Raw genomic sequence first — 15,382 nt, 5'->3', positions numbered from 1 at the left:
ACAGAAGTCTGAGAACATGCACGAACAGACTCAAAAACAGCTTCTTCCCCGCTGTTACCAGACTCCTAAATGACCCTCTTATGGACTGACCTCATTAATACTACACCCTGTATGCTTCATCCGATGCCGGTGCTTATGTAGTTACATTGTATACCTTGTGTTGCCCTATTATGTATTTTCTTCTATTCCCTTTTCTTCCCATGTACTTAATGATCTGTTGAGCTGCTCGCAGAAAAATACTCTCACTGTACCTCGGTACACTTGACAAGAAACAAATCCAATCCAATCCAATTCACTTCCGCCTGGGGTGGGATGTAGAACGCCATGATGATGGCAGAAGTGAACTCTGTGGAAGGTAGTATGGACGGTAATTCACAGTCGGGTATTCCTGGTCCGGGGAGGAGTAGTTCACCAGGGTCGCCACGTCCGAGCACCAGGAGGAGTTGATGAGACGGCAAACCCCTCCACCCACTCCATGTTCAGTCCTGGATGTGATTAACAGCAGGAAAAACAGCAGAATCCAACCCGTCATCCCTTGTGAACCCTTTGATGTCTCAGCATGTTGGACGACTGAGTGAATCCCTCCCCACAGTGAGAGCAGGTGAATGGCTTCTTTCCAGTGTGAACTCACTGGTGCCTCCGCAATGTGGATAATGTTTGAAACCTCTTTGTGCAGTGAGAGCAGCTGAACGGTCTCTCCTCAGTGTGAATTCGCTGGTGGGACATCAGTACCCGAGAGCTTTTAAACCCACTCCCACAGTCGGAGCATTTAAAGGGTCTCTCATTGGTGTAAGTGACATTGTGGTTGAGCAAGTGATGACCGAGTGAATCTTTTCCCAGTCGGAGAGGTGAACGGGCTCTCCCCGGTGTGACCTCGCTCGTGTTTCATCAGGTTGGTGGAGGTTCTAAAGCTCTTTGTGCAGTGAGAGCAGCTGAACGGTCTCTCCTCAGAGTGAACGCGCTGGTGGGACATCAGTAGCTGAGAGCTTTTGAAACCCCTCCTGCAGATAGAGCATTTAAAGGGCCTGCCTTTGGTGTGAGTGACATTGTGGCTACGCAGGCCGGATAATTGAGCAAATCCCTTATCACACACAGTGCAGATGAATGGCTTCTCCCCGGTGTGAAGTCGCTGGTGTACCTGCAGGTTGGAAAACTGAGTGAATCCCATATCACACACAGTGCAGATGAATGGCCTCTCCCCAGTGTGAACTCGTTGGTGTGTCTGCAGGTGGCATAACCGAGTGAATTCCTTCCCACATACAGTGCAGGTGAATGGCCTCTCCCCGGTGTGAACTCTCTGGTGTCTCTGCAGGTGGGATAACTGAATGAATTCCTTCGCACAGTCCGAGCAGGTGAATGGCTTCTCTCCAGTGTGAACTCGTTCGTGTCTCCGCAGGTTGCCAATGTCAGTGAATCCCTTCTCACACACAGAGCAGGTGAAAGGCTTCTCTCCAGTGTGACTGCGTTGGTGCCTTTCCAGCTTGCATGGGGCTGTGAATCCCTTCCCACACACAGAGCAGGTGAATGGCCTCTCTCCAATGTGACTGCGTTGATGCCTTTCCAGTCCGTACGGGCCTTTGAAGCCCTTCCCACAGTCCTCACATTTCCATGGTTTCTCCATGGTCGGGGTGATCTTGCGTCTCACCACGCTGTACGATCAGTCGAAGTCTCGTCCACACACAGAACACCTATACAGTTTCTCCCTGCTGTGAACGGTGTAGTATTTTTTCAGGCTGTGTAACTGGTTAAAGCTCTTTCCACAGTCAGTTCACTGGAACAATCTCACGTGGGTTTGTGTGTGTCTCAGTGCTTTTCCAAACAAACTGATGTTTAAAATCTTTTGAAGCAGACAGAATAGACAAACATTTCTCCTTCTGGATTCAAAGGTTGATGATATTCGGTTCCCAAGAATTGAGTGACTCAGTTAGTTCTTGACGTGATATTTAGTTTGAGATATCGGCCTCAAACACCTCTCGTTCATACTTCCTGTAAAAAGATTTTACAAAAATCATCACTGTCAGTACAGGATAGAAATTCAGAACAGACAATTCTAGTTTCTATCGAACATTGTTAGCTCTCTCCCTTTCCCTCAAATGCTCTAAATCTCGATTCCACACGCTCTCCCTCCAGTCTCACTCTGCTGTATCTAATATTCACCCTCCCAATTCTCCTGAAGGCACTGATTCAGGCTGATCGATATATCCATGCTCACTGCTTCCTGTCCTGGGCACAGAGGCTGCCAGACAGATATATGTCTCTGTTACTGGATGATAAATGTGTGCAATATACAGACTGGATTCACTTCCTTCCCCTCCCAATTCTTATGAAGGTGCTGATTGATGCTGATCAACAAATCTAAACTCACGACCAACCTGCACAAGAGTAGAGAATCTCCATTTAAGTATATTTACTGATTAGAGATGGGATGATTCTGAGGAAGAATTTGATTTAGTCATGGAGTGGGCATGATCAGGAACCCACTGTCCACAAGGGTTGTGGAAGTCGATATGATCAATAATTCAAAATAAAATATGAAGAAAATAAACTTGCAGAGGAACAGGGATATCGAGGGGGAATGGGACTGACTGGATTGCTGTACAGAGAGTCAGCATTGACTTGAGTTCCCAAATGGATTCTGTCAGTGCTGCAATGACTGTATGACTGGAAATATATAATGTAGGTACAGTACTATTTACAAAACTAGAAATAATAATACATGTATTTTATTACAGAACCATCAATAATATATCTAATACATTCCATATAACACTAGATATATCTCTGTACGATATAACATTTTTAAAAATTCATTTACGGGGTGTGGACGTCGCTGGTTCAGCCAGCATTTATTGCCCATCCCTAGTTGCCCTTCAGAAGGTGGTGATGAGTTGCCTTCTTGAACCGCTGCAGTCCTTGAGTTGTAGGTACATCCCCTATGCTGTCAGGGAAGGAGTTCCAGGATGTCGTCCCAGCAACAATGAAGGAAGGGCGATATATTTCCAAGTCCGTCTGGTGAGTGACTTGGAGGTGAACTGCCAGGTAGTGGGGTTCCCAGGTATCTGCTGCTCTTGTCCTTCTAGATAGTAGTGGGCTTGGGTTTGGAAGGTGCTGTCGGAGGAACCTTGGTGAGTTACTGCAGTGCACATTGTAGATGGTAAACACGGCTGCCGCTGTTCGTCGGTGTTGGAGGGTTTGAATATTTGTGGAAGGGAGAGCAGTCAAGCAGGCTGCTTTGTTCTGGATGGTGTAGAGCAGCATCTTGAGTGTTGTTGGAGCTGTACTCAACCAGGCAAGTAGTGATTATTCTATTACACGCCTGACTTGTGCCTTGTTATGGTGGACAGGCTTTGGGGGTCAGGAGGTGCGTTACTCGCTGTAGTCTTTGGCCTGCCCTGGTGGCCACCGTATTAATATGGCTAGTCCAGTTCAGTTTCTGATCAATGGTAACCCTCAGGATGTTGGTTGTGGAGGATTCAGCGATGCTAATGCCACTGTAGGAGATGGTCATTGTCTGCCACTTGGTGTAGCACAAATGTAACTTGCTACTTATCAGCCAACATCTGGACACTCCTTTGTGATGTCATAATGTGGAGGTTGGACAATGAGTTTCAGACTAAAACTTCCTCCTCTAGGCAACATCAGGAAGCAAATCAATGTCTCCCCCTTTCATTAGTTCAAAAGATATAGGAGCAGAATTAGGCCATTTGGCCCATCGAGTATAACCCTTCAACCCAATTAAAAATCTGTCTAACTCCTCCCTAAATGTACTCACTGTCCCAGCTCCACCACACTCTGGGGTAGTGAATTCCATAGATTCACAGCCTTCTGGGAGAAGCAGTTTCTCCTCAACCCTTCAGATTTTCCTCCCTCTTTTTTAAAATAATCTTTATTGTCGCAAGTAGGCTTACATTAACACTGCAGTGAAGTTACTCTGAAAAGCCCCAACTTCCTGTTCGAGCACACAGAGGGAGAATTCAGAATGTCCAAATTATCTAACAACACGTCTTTTGGGGCTTGTGGGAGGAAACCGAAGCACCCGGTGGAATCACAGAATTTACAGTACAGAAGGAGGACATTCAGCCCATCGAATCGGCACCAGCCCCTGGAAATAGCACCCCAGCCCAGCCCACGCCTCCACCCCATCCCCGTAACCCAGTAAACCCACCTAACCTTTTTGGACACTAAGGGCAATTTATCATGGCCAATCTACCTTTTATCATGGCCAATCCACCGAACCTGCACATCTTTGGACTGTGGGAGGAAACCGGAGCACCCGTACAAAACCTACGAAGACATGGGGAGAACATGCAGACTGCACACAGCCAGTGACCCAAGCCGGAATCGAACCTGGGACCATGGAGATGTGAAGCAACTGTGCTAACCACAATGCTACCATGCTGCCTATCTTATCCTAAGACTATTTCCTCTCGTTCTGGAATGCCTGAAAGACGTGCTGTTAGGTGAATTGAACATTCTGAATTCTCCTTCAGTGTACCCTAACAGGCGCCAGAATGATGCGACTTGGGGAGTTTCACAGTAACTTCATTGCCGTGTTTTAAAAAAACATTTAAAGTACCCAATTCATTTTTTCCAATTAAAGGGTAATTTAGCATGGCCTGCATATCTTTGGGTTGTGGGGGCGAAACCCATGCAAACACGGGGAAAATGTGCAAACTCCGCATGGACAGTGACCCAGATCCAGGATCGAACCTGGTACCTCGGTGCCATGAGGCGGCAGTGCTAACCACTGTGCCGCCATTGCGGTGTTAATGTAAGCCTACTTGTGACAAAAATAAAGATTATTATTATCATTAAGTGGGAGTAGCCTCTCCAAGGCAGCATACAGGATGCGCGACAATGCAGAATCGTCGAGCAGAAACTTATAGCCAAGTTCCACACACGAGTACGGCCTTGACCGGGACCTTGGATTCATGTCGCATTACATTTACCCCCCCCCACCATCTGGCCTGGGCTTGCGAAATTCTACTAATTGTCCTGGCTTGAGACAATTCACACCTCTTTAACCTGTGATTATCCCTCTCTCCAGTCACTCCGTCTGGACATGTAAAGATTAATTACCTGCAAAGACTCGCATTCAAAAGTACGTCTTGCATCATTGACTTTGTCTAAGTATATGTTTCTTCATTCACCGGAGGAAGGAGCTGTGCTCAGAAAGCTAGTGATTCGAAACAAACCTGTTGGACTTTAACCTGCTGTCGTAAGACTTCTTACTGTGCTCACCCCAGTCCAACGCCGGCATTACCACATTAAAGTAAAGGGGCAAAGTGGCAGCATGGTGGCGCAGTGGTTAGCACTGCTGCCTCACGGCGCCGAGGTCCCAGGTTCGATCCCGGCTCTGGGTCACTGTCCGTATGGAGTTTGCACATTCTCCCTGTGTTTGCGTGGGTTTCACTCCCACAACCCAAAGATGTGCAGGGTAGGTGAACTGGTAATGCTAAATTGCCCCTTAATTGGAAAAAGTAAATTGGGTACTCTAAAAAAATTTAAAAAGTAAAAGGGCAAAGTCTATTTATAGTTTAAGAGATACATTCCTAATAAAAATAGTGTTTACGCATTATTGCTTCTGGTTTTTTGCAGGAAAAGTTATAAAACCTGAGGTTTTTGCCTTAAGACTCTTTAATTTGTTCACTGGGTTTAGAATTTATTTAAAGTTACTTATCTTTTCAGTTTCAACTTCCCATTAAGCTTCAGGCAACTTCTGTCTCTCTATTGCTCATGTCAATGACAGCCCAGTAACAGAGCTGAGGACTGGATATGCCGTCACTCCCTGTAGGAGCTGGAATCAGTAGAAAGAAGAACCATAGTTTCTGGTTGAGCTTTGTGTGAGCTGTCTGACCATGATGACCATATATAAATAGCTAACCAGGTAATATGTTGTGATGAGGGTTTAGAAACAAACCCTGGGCAGACAAGTTCATTGAAGCTGTGGGCTTGTCAGCTGCACAGTGAAACCAGGCATCCAACAGCCACAGAGACCTCTAATATTGGACACTGGGTTTAACCCTGTTCTGCATTAAACAGACCTATCTGATACTGGGGGTGATATAGTTAATCTGACCCTTAATTCATTCAATTCCAAAAGTGAATAACATTGATTCAAGTACAGTGATTACTCTGTTAATCTGTGAACAAAGTGGTGTCAGTTCATGCAGATCTCTGTCTGAACTCATTATCTGAGGAGTCACGAATGGTGTTGAACATTTGGGCATGGACTGCTTCATTATCTGAGGAGTCACGAATGGTGTTGAACATTGTGCAGTCATCCACAAACATCCCCACTTCTAGCCTTGTGATGAAAGGGAGGTCATTGATTAAGCAGCTAGAGGTGATTCGGCCCAGGAGTGTGCCCTGAGGAACTCCTGGAGCTGAGATGATTGACCTCCAACCACCACAGCCATCTTCCTTTGTGCCAGGTATGACTCCAACCAGCGGAGAGTTTTCCCCAATTCCCATTGACTGCAGTTTAGCTGGGGCTCCTTGATGCCATAGTCGGTCAAATGCTGCCTTGATACCAAAGGCAGTCTCTCTCACCTCACCTCTGGCATTCAGCTCTTTTGTCCATGTTTGAACCAAGGCTGTAATGAGGTCAGGAGCTGAGTGACCCTGGTTGGACCCAAACAGAGCATCCAAGAGCAGGTTTTGTTGAGCAAGTACCACTTGATAGCGCTGTTAATGACTCCTTCCATCACTTTGCTGATGGTGGAGTATTCCGACAGGGAAGTAATTGGTTGGGTCTGATTGTCCTGTTTACTGTTCCCTTTAATGTCAGCCATCCCCTGGGGAAACCAGCCTTTTAAATGTGAACATTAGGAAAGAGACCATCATTTTAGCCAGACAAATAAATGTGTCAAGCTGAGGGAGCAAAGGATGTCAATGTCTTTCAGAGAGAGAGAGAGAGAGAGAGACCTGGGCCAAGCTCTCCAGAGTCTGCACCCTCCCTGGATTCACTTCCTTTCCCTACAGTTGCTGCAAGTCACAAATTGAAGGTCAGAATGAGATAATAAATGGAAAGAGGAAGAAAAGAAAGTGTTTTACTCACAGATGTTGCACACAGGAGGAAGGTTCAGTCTGTGTGCAGCTCAAGCTCACCCAGGGTTGGAGGAACAACAGTTTTGCTCGGCAGAAACCTCCATGTCCAACTTCCGCATTGAGACAATGGGGGAGCTCTGATTGGCGGAGAAACAAAGTCCTTCCGTTCCTCCAATCTTCCTATTGGTCAACACCTCAGCAGTAAGGTCATCAGAAGTGAACTTCCCTGCTCATGCGCAGCTTCCCCTTCTCTTAGTCATGCGCAGTCCCGTATCGGGTGGGAGGGGAAATCACCGACGGCAGGAATTGTCAGCCGGTTGTCTGGAAACCTTGTCTCGAGGATGTGTGGAGGAAGGGGAACAATGGGTGGGAGCGGGGCTCCCGCGTCGGCGCGCTGGGCAGTGACGTCACCGCGGAGCGGGCTTATTCCTATTGGTTGATTAAGAGGACGAGCTCCTTTGTGATGTCACAATGTGGAGGTTGGACAATGAGTTTCAAACTAAAACTTCCTCCTCTGGGCAACATCTGGGAGCAAATCAATGTCTCCCCCTTCAGAAGTTCATAAGATACAGGAGCAGAATTAGGCCATTTGGCCCATCGACTATAATCCTTCAACCCGATTAAAAATCTGTCTCTACTCCTCCCTAAATGTACTCACTGTCCCAGCTCCACCGCACTCTGGGGTCGTGAATTCCACAGATTCACAGCCCTTTGGGCGAAGCAGTTTCTCCTCAATTCTTTAGAATTTGCAGCCTCTTTTTTTCAATAATCTTTATTGTCACAAGTAGGCTTACATTAACACTGCAATGAAGTTACTCTGAAAAGCCCCTACGCTACACATTTTGGCTCCTGTTCGGGCACACAGAGGGAGAATTCTGAATGTCCAAATTATCTTAACAGCACGTCTTTCGGGGCTTGTGGGAGGAAACCGAAGCATCCAGTGGAACCATAGAATTTACAGTACAGAAGGAGGGCATTCAGCCCATCGAGTCTGCACCAGCCCCTGGAAAGAGCACCCCACCGCAGCCCACGCCCCAACCCCAGCCCCGTAAGCCAGTAAACCCACCTAACCTTTTTGGACAATTTATCGTGGCCAATGCACCTTTCATCATGGCCAATCCACCTAACCTGTACATCTTTGGACTGTGGGAGGAAACTGAAGCACCCGTACAAAACCTACGCAGACACAGGGAGAACATGTAGACTACACACAGCCAGTGACCCAAACCGGAATCAAACCTGGGACCCTGGAGATGTGAAGCAACTGTGCTAACCACTGTGCTAACATGCTGCCCATCTTATCCTAAGACTATTACCTCTTGTTCAAGAATGCCTGCAAGACGTGTTGTTAGGTGAATTGAACATTCTGAATTCTCCTTCTGTGTACCCAAACAGGTGCCGGAATGTGGCAACTTGGCAAGTTTCACAGTAACTTCATTGCCCTGTTTTAAAAAAAAATGTAAAGTACCCAATTCATTTTTTCCAATTAAGGGGCAATTTAGCGTGGCCAATCCACCTAGGCTGCAAATCTTTGGGTTGTGGGGGCGAAACCCACGCAAACACAGGGTGAATGTGCAAACTCCGCATGGACAGTGACCCAGATCCGGGATCGAACTTGGTACCTCAGTGCAATGAGGCGGCAGTGCTAACCACTGTGCCACCGTGCTGCCCCAGTCCTGTGTTAATGTAAGCCTACGTGTGATAAAAATAAGATTATTATTATTTTTAAGAGGGAGTAGCCTCTCCAAGGCAGCCTTCAGAATGCGCGACAATGCAGAATCGACGAGCAGAAATTTATAGCCATTTCCTCACACATGAGTACGTCCTCAACCGGGACCTTGGATTCATGTCGCATTACATTCGCCTCCCCACCATCTGGCCTGGGCTTGCAAAATTCTACCAACTGTCCTGGCTTGAGACAATTCACGCCTCTTTAACCTGTGATTATCCCTCTCCAGTCACTCAGTCTGGACCTGTAAAGTCTTAAATACCTGCAAAGACTCGCATTCAAACGTATCGCCTTGCATCATTGACTTTGTCTATGTATATGTTTCTGGAACTCACCTCTTCATTCACCTGAGGAAGGAGCTGTGCTCCGAAAGCTTGTGATTCAAAACAAACCTGTTGGACTTTAACCTGCTGTTGTAAGACTTCTTACTGTGCTCACCCCAGTCCAATGCCGGCATTACCACATTAAAGTAAAAGGGCAAAGTGGCAGCACGGTGGCGCAGTGGTTAGTGCTGCTGCCTCACGGCGCCGAGGTCCCAGGTTCGATCCTGGCTCTGGGTCACTGTCCGTGTGGAGTTTGCACATTCTCCCCGTGTTTGCGTGGGTTTCACCCCACAAACCAAAGATGTGCAGGGTAGGTGAATTTGCAATGCTAAATTGCCCCTCAATTGGAAAAAATAAATTGGGTACACTAAAAAAATTTTTTTAAGTCTATTTATAGTTTAAGAGATACATTCCTCATAAAAATAGTGTTCAGGCATTGTTTCGTCTAGTTTTTTGCAGTAAAAGAGATAAAACTGGAAGTTTTTGCCTTATGACTCTTTAATTTGTTCACTGGGTTTAGAATTTATCTTTTAAAGTTCCTGATCTTTTCAGAAATCTTTCACAGTTGATTTAGAGCTACAAGTTTCAACTTCCCGTTAAGCCTCAGGCAACTTCTGTCTCACTATTGCTCATGTCAATGACAGCCCAGCAGCAGAGCTGAGGGTTGGAGATGCCGTCACTCCTTGTAGGAGCTGGAATCAGTAGAAAGAAGAACCATAGTTTCTGGTTGAGCTTTGTGTTATCTGTCCGACCATGATGACCATATATAAATAGCTAACCAGGTAATATGCTGTGATGAGGGTTTAGAAACAGACGCTGGGTAGACGAGTTCGCTGAAGCTGTGGGCTTGTCAGCTGTACAATGAAACCAGGCATCCAACAGCCACAGAGACCTCTAATATTGGACACTTGTTTAATACTGTTCTGTATTAAACAGACCTATCTGATACTGGGGTTGATATAGTTAATCTGACCCTTAATTCATTCAATTCCAAAAGTGAATAACATTGATTCAAGTAGTGGTTACTCTGTTAATCTGTGAACTCAAAGTGGTGTCAGTTCATGCAGATCTCTGTCTGAACTCGATTTCATTACTTATTTTTGTTACTGACTGGTCTAGTGTCCAATCTAAAAGGACAGTAGCACAGTGGTTAGCACAGTCACTTCATAGCTCCAGGGTCCCAGGTTCAATTCCCGGCTTGGGTCACTGTCAGTGTGGAGTCTGCACGTTCTCCCTGTGTGTGCGTGGGTTTCCACCGGGTGCTCTGGTTTCCTCCCACAGTCCAAAGATGTGCAGGTTAGGTGGATTGGTCATGATAAATTGCCCTTAGTGTCCAAAAAAGATTAGCTGGGGTTACGGGGTTAGGGTGGAGGCATGGGCTTATGCTCTTTCCAAGAGCCGGTGCAGACTCGATGGGCCAAATGGCCTCCTTCCGCACTGTAAATTCCATGATTCCTCTGACACAGCTCAGAATAAGGATGTTTGATTTCTGTTTCCTGTCTGCAAAGCCTCTCTGCTCATCGCCTGGGAAAGGTGATTACAAAGGACATCGTTGTAAGTAAAGGGTAGAAATCCAGAACTGACAATTCTCGTCATCAGAGAACATACTTTTCCCTCTCAAACTATAAATCACTGTTCCCCACACTCCCTATTGATCATAGATCAAATACATCCTCCTATCACATTACATGGGCACCTCACCAACAGAGACAGGAAGGTGCTGGAGGATGGACTGGAAATGGGGCTCTACCAATCAGGGCATGAGGTTTGGGACGATGTGGGGGAGGGTGGGGGGGGCGGGGGTTAAGGTATCGTGACCCACAGGGTTCAGTTCTCATGTCCAAAGCAGGGAGTCACGGGAACAGGGTACAAAGAGAAACAATTTGGATCCTGAACATTGTGAACATCCTTTTACTCTGGTTGTCTTTGATCCTCAAGTCATTTTGTCTTTATCACCTTGTTTGTTTCATTAATTAACATTTATTATAAAAATGTTGATTTTTCGGACTTTTCATGATTAGATTGATGCACTTTCGGGAAAGTGGGTGAGAGGGGTTGACAGGCTCTTTTTTCAAATAAATTTCAAGTAGCAAATTATGTTTTATCCAATTAAGGGGCAATTTAGCAGAACCAATCCACCTATCCTGCACATCGGGGTGAGACCCACGCAGACACGGGGAGAATGTGCAAACACCACACGGTCAGTGACCTGGGGCTGGGATCAAACCTGGGGCCTCAGCGCCATGAGGCAGCAGTGCTAACCACTGCACCACCATGCCATCCCTGAGACTCTTTTATCAGAAAGTGAGTCCCTCCAATGTAATTGGCAAAGGAGCCAGAGAGAGAGATGAGATTTTATTTTTGACACATGAAGTGTGTGTGATTCTTTAATTTTGGAGATGCACTCATCCAGGTAACTAGAGAGTGATCCATCACACTCCTGACCTCTGGATAATGGATAGGCTTTCAGGAGTTAGGAGGTGAGTGACTCACAACAGGATTCCCAGCCTCTGACCCACTCTTGTAGCCACAGTATTTATATGGCTAATCCAGTTCAGTTTATGGTCAAAGGTAACCCCCAAGATGTTGATAGTGGGGTATTTAGCAATGGTAATGCCATTGAATGTCATGGGGAGGTAGTTGGATTCTCATGAGGGAGGTGGTCATTGCCTGCCATTTGTGTGGCTCAAAGTTACTTGCAGGACTGCAGAGCTCAGATCTGATCCATTGGTTGTTGGATCGTTTAGCTCTGTCTGTTGATTGCTGCTTTTGATGTTTGGCATGCAAATAGTCCGGTTTCATGCATAATAACACTCCTGCCTCGCAGTGCCAGGAACCCGGATTCAATTCCAGCCTTGGGTGACTGTCTGTGTGGAGTTTGCACATTCTCCCTGTGTTTGCATGGGTTTCCTCCATCGCTCTGGAGTCCTCCCACAGTCCAAAGATATACAGGTTAAGTGAGGTTATGGGGATATGGCGGGGGAATAGACTGAGGTAGCTGCTCTGGGTACGGTTGGTGCAGACTCGATGGGCTGAATGGTCCCCTTCTGTACTGTAGAATTCCATTCTATGGAATAAACATCCTTGCAGATTCTTACAGCTTTGTGGCTGGGCCATTTCAGAGTCAACCACATTGTTGTGGATCTGGAGTCACATGTAGTCCAGACCAGGTAAGGAGGCAGATTTCCTTCCCTAACGGGCATTAGTAAACCAGATGGGTTTTTTCACCAACAATGGAGAAGATCATTAGACTTATAGTTTGTGTTTTTAATATATGTATTTTATACCAAATACAATCAATTATACAAATAAACAACAACCAAATACCGTTGGCTTTCAAATAGTTTCTAATTTTCCCCCTTTTCTTCCCTGAACTCCCCCAACATCCCTTTCACAACTGACCAGCCCCCCCCCCCCCCCCCCCCCCCCAACCGGGCGACAAACAGATCCTTAAATAGAGACAGAAAGACCCTCCGTCTTACGCAGAACCCTCTTCACCCTCGGAGAACGTACTTAAGTCTTCTCCAACTGCAGAAATTCCGCCAAATCCCCCAACCATGCCGATACCTTCGGTGGGGCGACCGACCTCCAACCCAGTGAGATTCGCCGCCGGGCAATCAGAGTGGTGAAGACCCCCTTCCCCTCCAGCAGCTCTGGCAGATCCGAAACACCAGAAAGCCCCACCAAAGAGCACGGCTCCATCGTCACCCCCACAATTCCAGCAGGGTCTCGGAAATCAATGGCCAGAATCCCCCAACTTCGGGCACACCCAAAACATGTGAACATGATTGACAGGCCCCCTCCTGTACCTCTCACACCTGTCCTCAACCTAAGGGAAGAACCCACCCGTACGAGCCCGAGTCACAAACGCAAAAAACATAACATTTGCAAAACTTGTATATACTTGTCGAGACAGAAATTTAGAAGGATTCCCAAGGCAGCGGGAGGTGTTGACAGTCAATGGATGGGAGGCGGGTTTGTGTGATGGACTGGGTGGTGTTCACGACTCTCTGAAATTTCTTGCAGTCTTGGACCGAGCAGTTGCCAGGCCAGGCTGTGATGCAATCAGATAAGATGCTTTCTATAGTACATCTGTTAAAGTTGGTAAGAGTCAATGTGGACGTGCCGAATTTCCTTAGTTTTCTGAGGAAGTATAGGCGCTGTTGTGCTTACAGCAGAATCCAACCCCTGTCATCACTCGTGAACTTGCTGGTGCCTCACCAGGTATGTTGACCGAGTGAATCCTTTCTCACACACCGTGCAGGTGAATGGCCTCTCCCCGGTATGAAGACACTGGTGTGCCTGCAACGTGGCTAACTGAGCGAATCCCTTCCCACAGACCGAGCAGGTGAATGGCCTCTCCCCAGTGTGAACTCGCTGGTGTGCTTGCAGATTGGGTAACTTAGCGAATTCCTTTCCACACACAGTGCAGGTGAACGGCCTCTCCCCAGTGTGAATTTGTTGGTGTACCTGTAGGTGGGATAACTGAGTGAATCCTATCCCACACTGAGAGCAGGTGAATGGCCTCTCCCCAGTGTGAACTCGCTGGTGTGTCAGCAGTTGGGATGAATAACTGAACCCCTTTCCACACGTGGAGCAGGTGAATAGCCTCTCCGTGTCGTGGACGGGCTGGTGCCTGTGTAGGTTGGATAACAGAGCAAATCCCTTCCCACACATGGAGCAGGTGAATGGCTTCTCCCTGACGTGGACTGACTGGTGTGTGTGCAGGTTGGATAACAGAGCAAATCCCTTCCCACATGTGGAGCAGGTGAAAGGCCTCTCCCCAGTGTGACTGCGCCGATGAGTTTCCAGTACAGATGGGAATCTGAATCCCTTCCCACAGTCCCCACATTGCCACCGTTTCTCCATGGTCCAGTCACGCTTATGTTTAAAACCTTCTGAAGCAGAAAGAAGATAAACCTTTATCCTTCTCGATTCAAAGGCCGATGATATTCAAGTCCCGGTGAATTGAGTGACTCAGTCAGATGGAGACGTGAGGTTTGGTTTGAGATTGCTGTCTGGAATTCTTCCTCTTCTAATATCCTGTAAAGGAATTTACAAATGTCATCACTGTCAGTACATGCTAGAAATTCAGAACAGACAATTCTAGTTTCTCTGGAATATTCTTTCCTCTCTCATTCCCCAAAAGGTGTAAATCTCCATCCCACACACTCTCCCTGCAGTCTCACTCTGCTGTGTCTAATATTCACCCTCCCAATTCTCCTGAAGGTGCTGATTCAGGCTGATTGACAGATCCGTGCTCACTGCTTCCTGTCCAGGACACAGACATCTGAAAATATTTGTGCAGGCTGCCAGCCTAACGGAAATATGTAACTGGACTAAAATTGTGTTTAATGTACAGGATTGTTTCAGATGGTTAAGATACAGGGGGCTGTGATTGATCACGATCTTGAACTTGCTGCCAGTGAGGGTCCTCAAGCAGAGCTGATCAATAATTTCTAACTGAAATTGGATGGATGCTGCAGGGTTACAGAATGGGACCCACTCCAGACTGACAGAATTGGTCGACATCAACTCGAGTTGTCCTTCTGTGCCACAACGACGTTATGACTGGAAATCTGTTGGGTGAAAATATTCACGAATAGACCTTTCTGGTGAGCAAGAGAAGCAATGTATTGTTACAGAGCTCTGGGAGAAGAGTCCCAGACCCCGTGGAAACATCTTCCCGTTCGAGCCAGGGCTTACGCTGGTTTAATATACAGTTTCAAAAAGCGGAATTAGTTTGTGTACTCATTTACATGTAGCCAATCGATTCCCCTATTAACACATTCAGATCACATTTCTCCAATCAGGTCCTTACACATTAGGTTTGTAATTGATAATGTGGAAAGATGTGTCATTTGAAACATGGAAGTCTGACAATACCTGATTTAAGAAACATAAGAGGATGCAGGGAAAGACCCCACGAATGGTTAATAGCAGCTGCAAAGAGCAGGATTATAAAATGCAGATTCCTTCTTCCAAACAGACTTAGCAAACAGACAGGATTTTTGTAAGCATCTGGAAAAGCATGGATGAGGGTTTCACTTGAGTTAGGTGATAAATGTAAACCTTTCAAGTTATAATCAAGTGGATTTTTAGCATACAGCTAAAAGCAATGTTTCACACCTTCATTGAAATTAACTATCTTAGTAAGCAGCTGGAAAGGAAAGGATGAGATTCAGTTGAATTTGGTGACAATACCGTGTGAAATGTTGCTAATATCAGGTAAATTAAAGAAAATTGGAGACTATCAGTCTACGAGAAACATAATTTAAAG

This window comes from Scyliorhinus torazame, chromosome 5 (genome assembly GCF_047496885.1).
Source record: "Scyliorhinus torazame isolate Kashiwa2021f chromosome 5, sScyTor2.1, whole genome shotgun sequence".
In the NCBI taxonomy this organism is placed as follows: domain Eukaryota; kingdom Metazoa; phylum Chordata; class Chondrichthyes; order Carcharhiniformes; family Scyliorhinidae; genus Scyliorhinus; species Scyliorhinus torazame.
Note: the sequence above shows the minus strand (reverse complement) of the source record.